This window comes from Orcinus orca, chromosome 1, assembly GCF_937001465.1.
Source record: "Orcinus orca chromosome 1, mOrcOrc1.1, whole genome shotgun sequence".
Taxonomy (NCBI): Eukaryota; Metazoa; Chordata; class Mammalia; order Artiodactyla; family Delphinidae; genus Orcinus; species Orcinus orca.
Window position 1 is genome coordinate 79,429,373 of NC_064559.1, and position 12,723 is coordinate 79,442,095.

Genomic DNA, 12,723 nt, shown 5'->3' on the forward strand with positions numbered 1-12,723 from the left:
TTCTCCCTATTTCTGTTCATCTTACGCAGAAATTGCAAACTGGGCCAAACAGGAGGTTAAAGGCACTGACTCTCCAAGTGGGGAGAGTGTTAGTAAAGCGTCTGGAATGTTGCACTCAAGTACCAGGGGACGAAAACTGAGACACATTTGAACACATTTCCCGATCACACGGTGGATCATACTCTGGGTTCCACATGCATGTTTTAGCTGAAGGAAGAATCCCTTAAACCTGGATAGTTGAGACCCATGGAATGGGTACCATGCAATATGACTTCAAAGGGTCTGCATTTGCTCACCGAACCTCACCAGTCCTATCACTGCTGCGTTTATGCCGCTCTACACACGCTTGATTCTCTTTCGGAGACATATCAATCCATAGGTTTTAAGATTCTTACTAGTCAGGTATATTCTTAGGCATTAAATATGGGGTGTTGAGTCCATTTCGTTGAGCAAGGAATAGCTCTTGTCTATTACATATTTGGCTTATGGAACAGTATCTGTTCTCATTTCAATCTCTGGTTTTATGCAGCGCCCCAACTCACCTTTCCCCTTAAGCAAGAATAAGTTGGTTTTCTAAATTTGAGACCCTCTTCTGTTTTGTAATTCAGTTCCTGTGTAGCCAAGTTTACATTCCGTGTATTAGTGATATCTAATGATGTTTCTTTTTCTGTTTGACTTATTTTACTTAGAATCATCATACCTGAATCCACTCATTATGCTGCTACGGGCCTGATGACATAGATTTCATTGCTGAGTGATATTGCGTTGTACGTAAGTACCACAACTTCTTTATGCATTTTTCGCTTTCTGCGATATTGAACTTGTACCGTAAACGAGGTTCTTGTAAACAGAGCCATCCCAAACTTTGGGGTGGCTGTGTGTTTTTGATTTTAATTTCCCTAAGCTATAGGACCATATGTGGAAGTGCCCTAGGCTCTTTTGCTTTGTTTTTTAGATGTTTCACAAAACACCATACACTTCTCCAGGGTGGCTGTTGGCAACTTACATCCCGCCCATCAGCATATCAAGGCTCCCAGTTCTCCATGGCCTGTCCTGCCTTTCTGGATTTTACACTTTTTTCAGATGGCCCTTTTGACCGGGGGCAAGTAAGACTTCTTTGTAGTGCAGATTTCCTTTGCAAGCTTGCTTGGTTGGCCAAAAAGTACCTATGCGTTTTTTCCTGAATATATTCAGGAAAAAACACATACGCCCTTTTTGGCCAAGTGCATCATTGTGGACGTTCTGCCTCTTTTCCTATGCTTTACATGCAATTGCCGTCTACCTCCTGAAATCACTTTCCTGCAATTCTGCCCCGCTTTCAAGTCCTCTTGGCAGCCTTACTTCAATATATTTTTGGACGATAGCTGTCATTTATAACTCTGCAGCTTTGTGAATTACAGTGCCCCTGAGCTCCTTTCTTCAACTCGCTTTCTTGTGAGCTGGCCGCAACACCGCAGGGCTGCTTCAGGCCCTAATGTGGTTCCGGCACGGCACGCTGTGCCTTTGGGTAATTCCTCTTCCTGGTGGGAAATGAGAGTTAAATTTGCCCGTCCAGACACTTTCCAGCTAGTCTCTCATTGGTTCTCCCTATTTCTGTTCATCTTACGCAGAAATTGCAAACTGGGCCAAACAGGAGGTTAAAGGCACTGACTCTCCAAGTGGGGAGAGTGTTAGTAAAGCGTCTGGAATGTTGCACTCAAGTACCAGGGGACGAAAACTGAGACACATTTGAACACATTTCCCGATCACACGGTGGATCATACTCTGGGTTCCACATGCATGTTTTAGCTGAAGGAAGAATCCCTTAAACCTGGATAGTTGAGACCCATGGAATGGGTACCATGCAATATGACTTCAAAGGGTCTGCATTTGCTCACCGAACCTCACCAGTCCTATCACTGCTGCGTTTATGCCGCTCTACACACGCTTGATTCTCTTTCGGAGACATATCAATCCATAGGTTTTAAGATTCTTACTAGTCAGGTATATTCTTAGGCATTAAATATGGGGTGTTGAGTCCATTTCGTTGAGCAAGGAATAGCTCTTGTCTATTACATATTTGGCTTATGGAACGGTATCTGTTCACATTTCAATCTCTGGTTTTATGCAGCGCCCCAACTCACCTTTCCCCTTAAGCAAGAATAAGTTGGTTTTCTACATTTGAGACCCTTTTCTGTTTTGTAATTCAGTGTCTGTGTAGCCAAGTTTACATTCCGTGTATTAGTGATATCTTATGATGTTTCTTTTTCTGTGTGACTTATTTCACTTAGAATCATCGTACCTGAATCCACTCATTATGCTGCTACGGGCCTGATGACATAGATTTCATTGCTGAGTGATATTGCATTGTACGTAAGTACCACAACTTCTTTATCCATTTTTCGCTTTCTGTGATATTGAACTTGTACCGTAAACGAGGTTCTTGTAAACAGAGCCATCCCAAACTTTGGGGTGGCTGTGTCTTTTTGATTTTAATTTCCCTAAGCTATAGGACCATAAGTGGAAGTGCCCTAGGCTCTGTTGCTTTGTTTTTTAGATGTTTCAGGAAACACCATACACTTCTCCAGAGAGGCTGTTGGCAATTTACATCCCGCCCATCAGCATATCAAGGCTCCCAGTTCTCCATGGCCTGTCCTGCCTTTCTGGATTTTACACTTTTTTCAGACGGCCCTTTTGACCGGGGGGCAGTGAGACTTCATTGTAGTGCAGATTTCCTTTGCAAGCTTGCTTGGTTGGCCAAAAAGTGTGTATGCGTTTTTCCCTGAATATATTCAGGAAAACACCCATACGCCCTTTTTGGTCAAGTGCATCATTGAGGACGTTCTGCCTCTTTTCCTATGCTTTACATGCAATTCCAGTCTACCTCCTGAAATCGGTTTCCTGCAATTCTGCCCCGCTTTAAAGTCCTCTTGGCAGCCTTACTTCAATATATTTTTGGACGATAGCTGTCATTTATAACTCTGCAGATTTGTGAATGACAGTTCCCCTGAGCTCCTTTCTTCAACTCGCTTTCTTGTGAGCTGGCCGCAACACCGCAGGATCGCTTCAGGCCGTAGTGTGGTTCTGGCACGGCACGCTGAGCCTTTGGTTAATTCCTCTTCCTGGTGCGAAATGAGAGTTAAATTTGCCCGTCCAGACACCTCCAGCTAGTCTCTCATTGGTTCTCCCTATTCCTGTTCATCTTCCACAGAAATTGCAAACTGGGCCAAACTGGAGGTTAAGGGCACTGACTCTCCAAGTGGGGAGAGTGTTAGTAAAGCGTCTGGAATGTTGCACCCGAGTACCAGGGGACGAAAACTGAGACACATTTGAACACGTTTCCAAATCACACGGTGGATCATACTCCGGGTTCCACATGCATGTTTTAGCTGAAGGAAGAATCCCTTAAACCTGGAGAGTTGAGACCCATGGAATGGGTACCATGCAATATGACTTCAAAGGGTCTGCATTTGCTCACCGAACCTCACCAATCCTATCCCTGCTGCGTTTTTGCCGCTTTACACACGCTTGATTCTCTTTCGGAGACATATAAATCCATAAGTTTTAAGATTCTTACTAGTCAGGTATATTCTTAGGCGTTTAATATGGGATGTTTAGTCCACTTCGTTGAGCAAGGAGTAGCTCTTGTCTATTACGTATTTGGTTTATGGAACGGTATCTGTGCTAATTTCAATCTCTGGTTTTATGCAGCACCCCAACTCACCTTTCCCCTTAAGCAAGCATAAGTTGGTTTTCTACATTTGAGACCCTGTTCTGTTTTGTAATTCAGTTCCTGTGTAGCCAAGTTTACATTCCGTGTATTAGTGATATCTTATGATGTTTCTTTTTCTGTGTGACTTATTTCACTTAGAATCATCGTACCTGAATCCACTCATTATGCTGCTACGGGCCTGATGACATAGATTTCATTGCTGAGTGATATTGCATTGTACGTAAGTACCACAACTTCTTTGTCCATTTTTCGCTTTCTGTGATATTGAACTTGTACCGTAAACGAGGTTCTTGTAAACAGAGCCATCCCAAACTTTGTGGTGGCTGTCTTTTTGATTTTAATTTCCCTATGCTATAGGACCATAAGTGGAACTGCCCTAGGCTCTCTTGCTTTGTTTTTTGGATGTTTCAGGAAACACCATACACTTCTCCAGAGTAGCTGTTAGCAATTTACATCCCGCCCATCAGCATAACAAGGTTCCCAGTTCTCCATGGCCTGTCCTGCCTTTCTGGATTTTACACTTTTTTCAGATGGCCCTTTTGACCTGGGGGCAGTGAGACTTCATTGCAGTGCAGATTTCCTTTGCAAGCTTGTTTGGTTGGCCAAAAAGGACGTATGAGTTTTTTCCTGAATATATTCAGTAAAAAACGCATACGCCCTTTTGGGCCAAGTGCATCATTGTGGACGTTCTGCCTCTTTTCCTATGCTTTAAATGCAATTCCTGTCTACCTCCTGAAATCGGTTTCCTGCAATTCTGCCCCACTTTCAAGTCCTCTTGGCAGCCTTACTTCAATATATTTTTGGACGATAGCTGTCATTTATAACTCTGCAGCTTTGTGAATTACAGTGCCCCTGAGCTCCTTTCTTCAAATCGCTTTCTTGTGAGCTGGCCGCAACACCGCAGGATTGCTTCAGGCCCTAGTGTAGTTCCGGCACGGCATGCTGAGCCATTGTTTAATTCCTCTTCCTAGTGGGAAATGAGAGTTAAATTTGCCCGTCTATACACCTCCAGCTAGTCTCTCATTGGTTCTCCCTATTCCTGTTCATTTTCCGCAGAAATTGCAAACTGGGCCAAACAGGAGGTTAAAGGCACTCACTCTCCAAGTGGAGAGAGTGTTAGTAAAGCGTCTGGAATGTTGCACCCGAGTCCCAGGGGACGAAAACTGAGACACATTTGAACACGTTTCCCGATCACACGATGGATCATACTCTGGGTTCCACATGCATGTTTCAGCTGAAGGAAGAATCCCTTAAACATGGAGAGTTGAGACCCATGGACTGGATACCATGCAATATGACTTCAGATGGTCTGCATTTGCTCACCGAACCTCACCAATCCTATCACTGCTGCGCTTATGCCGCTGTACATACGCTTAATTCTCTTTCGGAGTACATATAAATCCATAGGTTTTAAGATTCTTACTAGTCAGGTATATTCTTAGGCGTTTAATATGGGATGTTTAGTCCACTTCGTTGAGCAAGGAGTAGCTCTTGTCTATTACGTATTTGGTTTATGGATCGGTATCTGTGCTAATTTCAATCTCTGGTTTTATGCAGCACCCCAACTCACCTTTCCCCTTAAGCAAGCAAAAGTTGGTTTTCTACATTTGAGAACCTGTTCTGTTTTGTAATTCAGTTCCTGTGTAGCCAAGTTTACATTCCGTGTATTAGTGATATCTTATGATGTTTCTTTTTCTGTGTGACTTATTTCACTTAGAATCATTGTACCTGAATCCACTCATTATGCTGCTACGGGCCTGATGACATAGATTTCATTGCTGAGTGATATTGCATTGTACGTAAGTACCACAACTTCTTTGTCCATTTTTCGCTTTCTGTGATATTGAACTTGTACCGTAAACGAGGTTCTTGTAAACAGAGCCATCCCAAACTTTGTGGTGGCTGTCTTTTTGATTTTAATTTCCCTATGCTATAGGACCATAAGTGGAACTGCCCTAGGCTCTCTTGCTTTGTTTTTTGGATGTTTCAGGAAACACCATACACTTCTCCAGAGTGGCTGTTAGCAATTTACATCCCGCCCATCAGCATAACAAGGCTCCCAGTTCTCCATGGCCTGTCCTGCCTTTCTGGATTTTACACTTTTTTCAGATGGCCCTTTTGACCTGGGGGCAGTGAGACTTCATTGCAGTGCAGATTTCCTTTGCAAGCTTGTTTGGTTGGCCAAAAAGGACGTATGAGTTTTTTCCTGAATATATTCAGTAAAAAACGCATACGCCCTTTTGGGCCAAGTGCATCATTGTGGACATTCTGCCTCTTTTCCTATGCTTTAAATGCAATTCCTGTCTACCTCCTGAAATCGGTTTCCTGCAATTCTGCCCCACTTTCAAGTCCTCTTGGCAGCCTTACTTCAATATATTTTTGGACGATAGCTGTCATTTATAACTCTGCAGGTTTGTGAATTACAGTGCCCCTGAGCTCCTTTCTTCAAATCGCTTTCTTGTGCGCTGGCCGCAACACCGCAGGATTGCTTCAGGCCCTAGTGTAGTTCCGGCACGGCACGCTGAGCCATTGTTTAATTCCTCTTCCTAGTGGGAAATGAGAGTTAAATTTGCCCGTCTATACACCTCCAGCTAGTCTCTCATTGGTTCTCCCTATTCCTGTTCATTTTCCGCAGAAATTGCAAACTGGGCCAAACAGGAGGTTAAAGGCACTCACTCTCCAAGTGGAGAGAGTGTTAGTAAAGCGTCTGGAATGTTGCACCCGAGTCCCAGGGGACGAAAACTGAGACACATTTGAACACGTTTCCCGATCACACGATGGATCATACTCTGGGTTCCACATGCATGTTTCAGCTGAAGGAAGAATCCCTTAAACATGGAGAGTTGAGACCCATGGACTGGATACCATGCAATATGACTTCAGATGGTCTGCATTTGCTCACCGAACCTCACCAATCCTATCACTGCTGCGCTTATGCCGCTGTACATACGCTTAATTCTCTTTCGGAGTACATATAAATCCATAGGTTTTAAGATTCTTACTAGTCAGGTATATTCTTAGGCGTTTAATATGGGGTGTTGAGTCCACTTCGTTGAGCAAGGAGTAGCTCTTGTCTATTACATATTTGGCTTGTGGAATGGTGTCTGTGCTAATTTCAATCTCTGGTTTTATGCAGCACCCCAATTCACCTTTCCCCTTAAGCAAGCATAAGTTGGTTTTCTGCATTTGAGACCCTTTTCTGTTTTGTAATTCAGTGTCTGTGTAGCCAAGTTTACATTCCGTGTATTAGTGATATCTTATGATGTTTCTTTTTCTGTGTGACTTATTTCACTTAGAATCATCGTACCTGAATCCACTCATTATGCTGCTACGGGCCTGATGACATAGATTTCATTGCTGAGTGATATTGCATTGTACGTAAGTACCACAACTTCTTTATCCATTTTTCGCTTTCTGTGATATTGAACTTGTACCGTAAACGAGGTTCTTGTAAACAGAGCCATCCCAAACTTTGTGGTGGCTGTCTTTTTGATTTTAATTTCCCTATGCTATAGGACCATAAGTGGAACTGCCCTAGGCTCTCTTGCTTTGTTTTTTGGATGTTTCAGGAAACACCATACACTTCTCCAGAGTGGCTGTTAGCAATTTACATCCCGCCCATCAGCATAACAAGGCTCCCAGTTCTCCATGGCCTGTCCTGCCTTTCTGGATTTTACACTTTTTTCAGATGGCCCTTTTGACCTGGGGGCAGTGAGACTTCATTGCAGTGCAGATTTCCTTTGCAAGCTTGTTTGGTTGGCCAAAAAGGACGTATGAGTTTTTTCCTGAATATATTCAGGAAAAAACGCATACGCCCTTTTGGGCCAAGTGCATCATTGTGGACGTTCTGCCTCTTTTCCTATGCTTTAAATGCAATTTCTGTCTACCTCCTGAAATCGGTTTCCTGCAATTCTGCCCCACTTTCAAGTCCTCTTGGCAGCCTTACTTCAATATATTTTTGGACGATAGCTGTCATTTATAACTCTGCAGGTTTGTGAATTACAGTGCCCCTGAGCTCCTTTCTTCAAATCGCTTTCTTGTGAGCTGGCCGCAACACCGCAGGATTGCTTCAGGCCCTAGTGTAGTTCTGGCACGGCATGCTGAGCCATTGTTTAATTCCTCTTCCTAGTGGGAAATGAGAGTTAAATTTGCCCGTCTATACACCTCCAGCTAGTCTCTCATTGGTTCTCCCTATTCCTGTTCATTTTCCGCAGAAATTGCAAACTGGGCCAAACAGGAGGTTAAAGGCACTCACTCTCCAAGTGGAGAGAGTGTTAGTAAAGCGTCTGGAATGTTGCACCCGAGTCCCAGGGGACGAAAACTGAGACACATTTGAACACGTTTCCCGATCACACGGTGGATCATACTCTGGGTTCCACATGCATGTTTTAGCTGAAGGAAGAATCCCTTAAACCTGGAGAGTTGAGACCCATGGAATGGGTACCATGCAATATGACTTCAAATGGTCTGCATTTGCTCACCAAACCTCACCAATCCTATTACTGCTGTGCTTATGCCGCTCTACACACGCTTGATTCTCTTTTGGAGACATATAAATCCATAAGTTTTAAGATTCTTACTAGTCAGGTATATTCTTAGGCGTTCAATATGGGGTGTTGAGTCCACTTCATTTAGCAAGGAGTAGCTCTTGTCTACTACATATTTGGCTTATGGAACGGTATCTGTGCTAATTTCAATCTTTGGTTTTATGCAGTGCCCCAGCTCACCTTTCTCCTTAAGCAAGCATAAGTTGGTTTTCTAAATTTGAGACCGTGTTCTGTTTTGTAATTCAGTTCCTGTGTAGCCAAGTTTACATTCCGTGTATTAGTGATATCTTATGATGTTTCTTTTTCTGTGTGACTTATTTCACTTAGAATCATCGTACCTGAATCCACTCATTATGCTGCTACGGGCCTGATGACATAGATTTCATTGCTGAGTGATATTGCATTGTATGTAAGTACCACAACTTCTTTATCCATTTTTCGCTTTCTGTGATGTTGAACTTGTACCGTAAATGAGGTTCTTGTAAACAGAGCCGTCCCAAACTTTGGGGTGGCTGTGTCTTTTTGATTTTAATTTCCCTAAGCTATAGGACCACAAATGGAAGTGCCCTAGGCTCTGTTGCTTTGTTTTTTAGATGTTTCAGGAAACACCATACACTTCTCCAGAGTGGCTGTTGGCAATTTACATCCCGCCCATCAGCATAACAAGGCTCCCAGTACTCCATGGCCTGTCCTGCCTTTCTGGATTTTACACTTTTTTCAGATGGCCCTTTTGACTGGGGGGCAGTGAGACTTCATTGTAGTGCAGACTTCCTTTGCAAGCTTGCTTGGTTGGCCAAAAAGGGCGTATGCGTTTTTTCCTGAATATATTCAGGAAAAAACACATACGCCCTTTTTGGCCAAGTGCATCATTGTGGACGTTCTGCCTCTTTTCCTATGCTTTACATGCAATTGCCGTCTACCTCCTGAAATCACTTTCCTGCAATTCTGCCCCGCTTTCAAGTCCTCTTGGCAGCCTTACTTCAATATATTTTTGGACGATAGCTGTCATTTATAACTCTGCAGCTTTGTGAATTACAGTGCCCCTGAGCTCCTTTCTTCAACTCGCTTTCTTGTGAGCTGGCCGCAACACCGCAGGGCTGCTTCAGGCCCTAATGTGGTTCCAGCACGGCACGCTGTGCCTTTGGGTAATTCCTCTTCCTGGTGGGAAATGAGAGTTAAATTTGCCCGTCCAGACACTTTCCAGCTAGTCTCTCATTGGTTCTCCCTATTTCTGTTCATCTTACGCAGAAATTGCAAACTGGGCCAAACAGGAGGTTAAAGGCACTGACTCTCCAAGTGGGGAGAGTGTTAGTAAAGCGTCTGGAATGTTGCACTCAAGTACCAGGGGACGAAAACTGAGACACATTTGAACACATTTCCCGATCACACGGTGGATCATACTCTGGGTTCCACATGCATGTTTTAGCTGAAGGAAGAATCCCTTAAACCTGGATAGTTGAGACCCATGGAATGGGTACCATGCAATATGACTTCAAAGGGTCTGCATTTGCTCACCGAACCTCACCAGTCCTATCACTGCTGCGTTTATGCCGCTCTACACACGCTTGATTCTCTTTCGGAGACATATCAATCCATAGGTTTTAAGATTCTTACTAGTCAGGTATATTCTTAGGCATTAAATATGGGGTGTTGAGTCCATTTCATTGAGCAAGGAATAGCTCTTGTCTATTACATATTTGGCTTATGGAACGGTATCTGTTCTCATTTCAATCTCTGGTTTTATGCAGCGCCCCAACTCACCTTTCCCCTTAAGCAAGAATAAGTTGGTTTTCTACATTTGAGACCCTTTTCTGTTTTGTAATTCAGTGTCTGTGTAGCCAAGTTTACATTCCGTGTATTAGTGATATCTTATGATGTTTCTTTTTCTGTGTGACTTATTTCACTTAGAATCATCGTACCTGAATCCACTCATTATGCTGCTACGGGCCTGATGACATAGATTTCATTGCTGAGTGATATTGCATTGTACGTAAGTACCACAACTTCTTTATCCATTTTTCGCTTTCTGTGATATTGAACTTGTACCGTAAACGAGGTTCTTGTAAACAGAGCCATCCCAAACTTTGGGGTGGCTGTGTCTTTTTGATTTTAATTTCCCTAAGCTATAGGACCATAAGTGGAAGTGCCCTAGGCTCTGTTGCTTTGTTTTTTAGATGTTTCAGGAAACACCATACACTTCTCCAGAGAGGCTGTTGGCAATTTACATCCCGCCCATCAGCATATCAAGGCTCCCAGTTCTCCATGGCCTGTCCTGCCTTTCTGGATTTTACACTTTTTTCAGACGGCCCTTTTGACCGGGGGGCAGTGAGACTTCATTGTAGTGCAGATTTCCTTTGCAAGCTTGCTTGGTTGGCCAAAAAGTGTGTATGCGTTTTTCCCTGAATATATTCAGGAAAACACCCATACGCCCTTTTTGGTCAAGTGCATCATTGAGGACGTTCTGCCTCTTTTCCTATGCTTTACATGCAATTCCAGTCTACCTCCTGAAATCGGTTTCCTGCAATTCTGCCCCGCTTTAAAGTCCTCTTGGCAGCCTTACTTCAATATATTTTTGGACGATAGCTGTCATTTATAACTCTGCAGATTTGTGAATGACAGTTCCCCTGAGCTCCTTTCTTCAACTCGCTTTCTTGTGAGCTGGCCGCAACACCGCAGGATTGCTTCAGGCCGTAGTGTGGTTCTGGCACGGCACGCTGAGCCTTTGGTTAATTCCTCTTCCTGGTGCGAAATGAGAGTTAAATTTGCCCGTCCAGACACCTCCAGCTAGTCTCTCATTGGTTCTCCCTATTCCTGTTCATCTTCCACAGAAATTGCAAACTGGGCCAAACTGGAGGTTAAGGGCACTGACTCTCCAAGTGGGGAGAGTGTTAGTAAAGCGTCTGGAATGTTGCACCCGAGTACCAGGGGACGAAAACTGAGACACATTTGAACACGTTTCCAAATCACACGGTGGATCATACTCCGGGTTCCACATGCATGTTTTAGCTGAAGGAAGAATCCCTTAAACCTGGAGAGTTGAGACCCATGGAATGGGTACCATGCAATATGACTTCAAAGGGTCTGCATTTGCTCACCGAACCTCACCAATCCTATCCCTGCTGCGTTTTTGCCGCTTTACACACGCTTGATTCTCTTTCGGAGACATATAAATCCATAAGTTTTAAGATTCTTACTAGTCAGGTATATTCTTAGGCGTTTAATATGGGATGTTTAGTCCACTTCGTTGAGCAAGGAGTAGCTCTTGTCTATTACGTATTTGGTTTATGGAACGGTATCTGTGCTAATTTCAATCTCTGGTTTTATGCAGCACCCCAACTCACCTTTCCCCTTAAGCAAGCATAAGTTGGTTTTCTACATTTGAGACCCTGTTCTGTTTTGTAATTCAGTTCCTGTGTAGCCAAGTTTACATTCCGTGTATTAGTGATATCTTATGATGTTTCTTTTTCTGTGTGACTTATTTCACTTAGAATCATCGTACCTGAATCCACTCATTATGCTGCTACGGGCCTGATGACATAGATTTCATTGCTGAGTGATATTGCATTGTACGTAAGTACCACAACTTCTTTGTCCATTTTTCGCTTTCTGTGATATTGAACTTGTACCGTAAACGAGGTTCTTGTAAACAGAGCCATCCCAAACTTTGTGGTGGCTGTCTTTTTGATTTTAATTTCCCTATGCTATAGGACCATAAGTGGAACTGCCCTAGGCTCTCTTGCTTTGTTTTTTGGATGTTTCAGGAAACACCATACACTTCTCCAGAGTGGCTGTTAGCAATTTACATCCCGCCCATCAGCATAACAAGGCTCCCAGTTCTCCATGGCCTGTCCTGCCTTTCTGGATTTTACACTTTTTTCAGATGGCCCTTTTGACCTGGGGGCAGTGAGACTTCATTGCAGTGCAGATTTCCTTTGCAAGCTTGTTTGGTTGGCCAAAAAGGACGTATGAGTTTTTTCCTGAATATATTCAGTAAAAAACGCATACGCCCTTTTGGGCCAAGTGCATCATTGTGGACGTTCTGCCTCTTTTCCTATGCTTTAAATGCAATTCCTGTCTACCTCCTGAAATCGGTTTCCTGCAATTCTGCTCCACTTTCAAGTCCTCTTGGCAGCCTTACTTCAATATATTTTTGGACGATAGCTGTCATTTATAACTCTGCAGGTTTGTGAATTACAGTGCCCCTGAGCTCCTTTCTTCAAATCGCTTTCTTGTGAGCTGGCCGCAACACCGCAGGATTGCTTCAGGCCCTAGTGTAGTTCCGGCACGGCACGCTGAGCCATTGTTTAATTCCTCTTCCTAGTGGGAAATGAGAGTTAAATTTGCCCGTCTATACACCTCCAGCTAGTCTCTCATTGGTTCTCCCTATTCCTGTTCATTTTCCGCAGAAATTGCAAACTGGGCCAAACAGGAGGTTAAAGGCACTCACTCTCCAAGTGGAGAGAG

At 43.5% G+C, this 12,723-nt stretch overlaps 1 long non-coding RNA gene across 5 annotated transcripts in view; it reads left to right on the forward strand.

The window, feature by feature from the left end:
• LOC125965249 (uncharacterized) overlaps nt 1-12,723 on the forward strand; it is a 376,884-nt gene that overhangs the window by 346,154 nt on the left and 18,007 nt on the right. For 3 of the 5 annotated variants that reach the window (XR_007478913.1, XR_007478914.1, XR_007478915.1), the window contains exon 4: nt 690-744. The exons of the other annotated variants lie outside the window; for them this stretch is intronic. This is a non-coding gene — a long non-coding RNA (uncharacterized LOC125965249). Of the gene's footprint in view, nt 1-689; nt 745-12,723 lie in introns of those variants that run through there. 5 annotated transcript variants of the gene reach the window in all.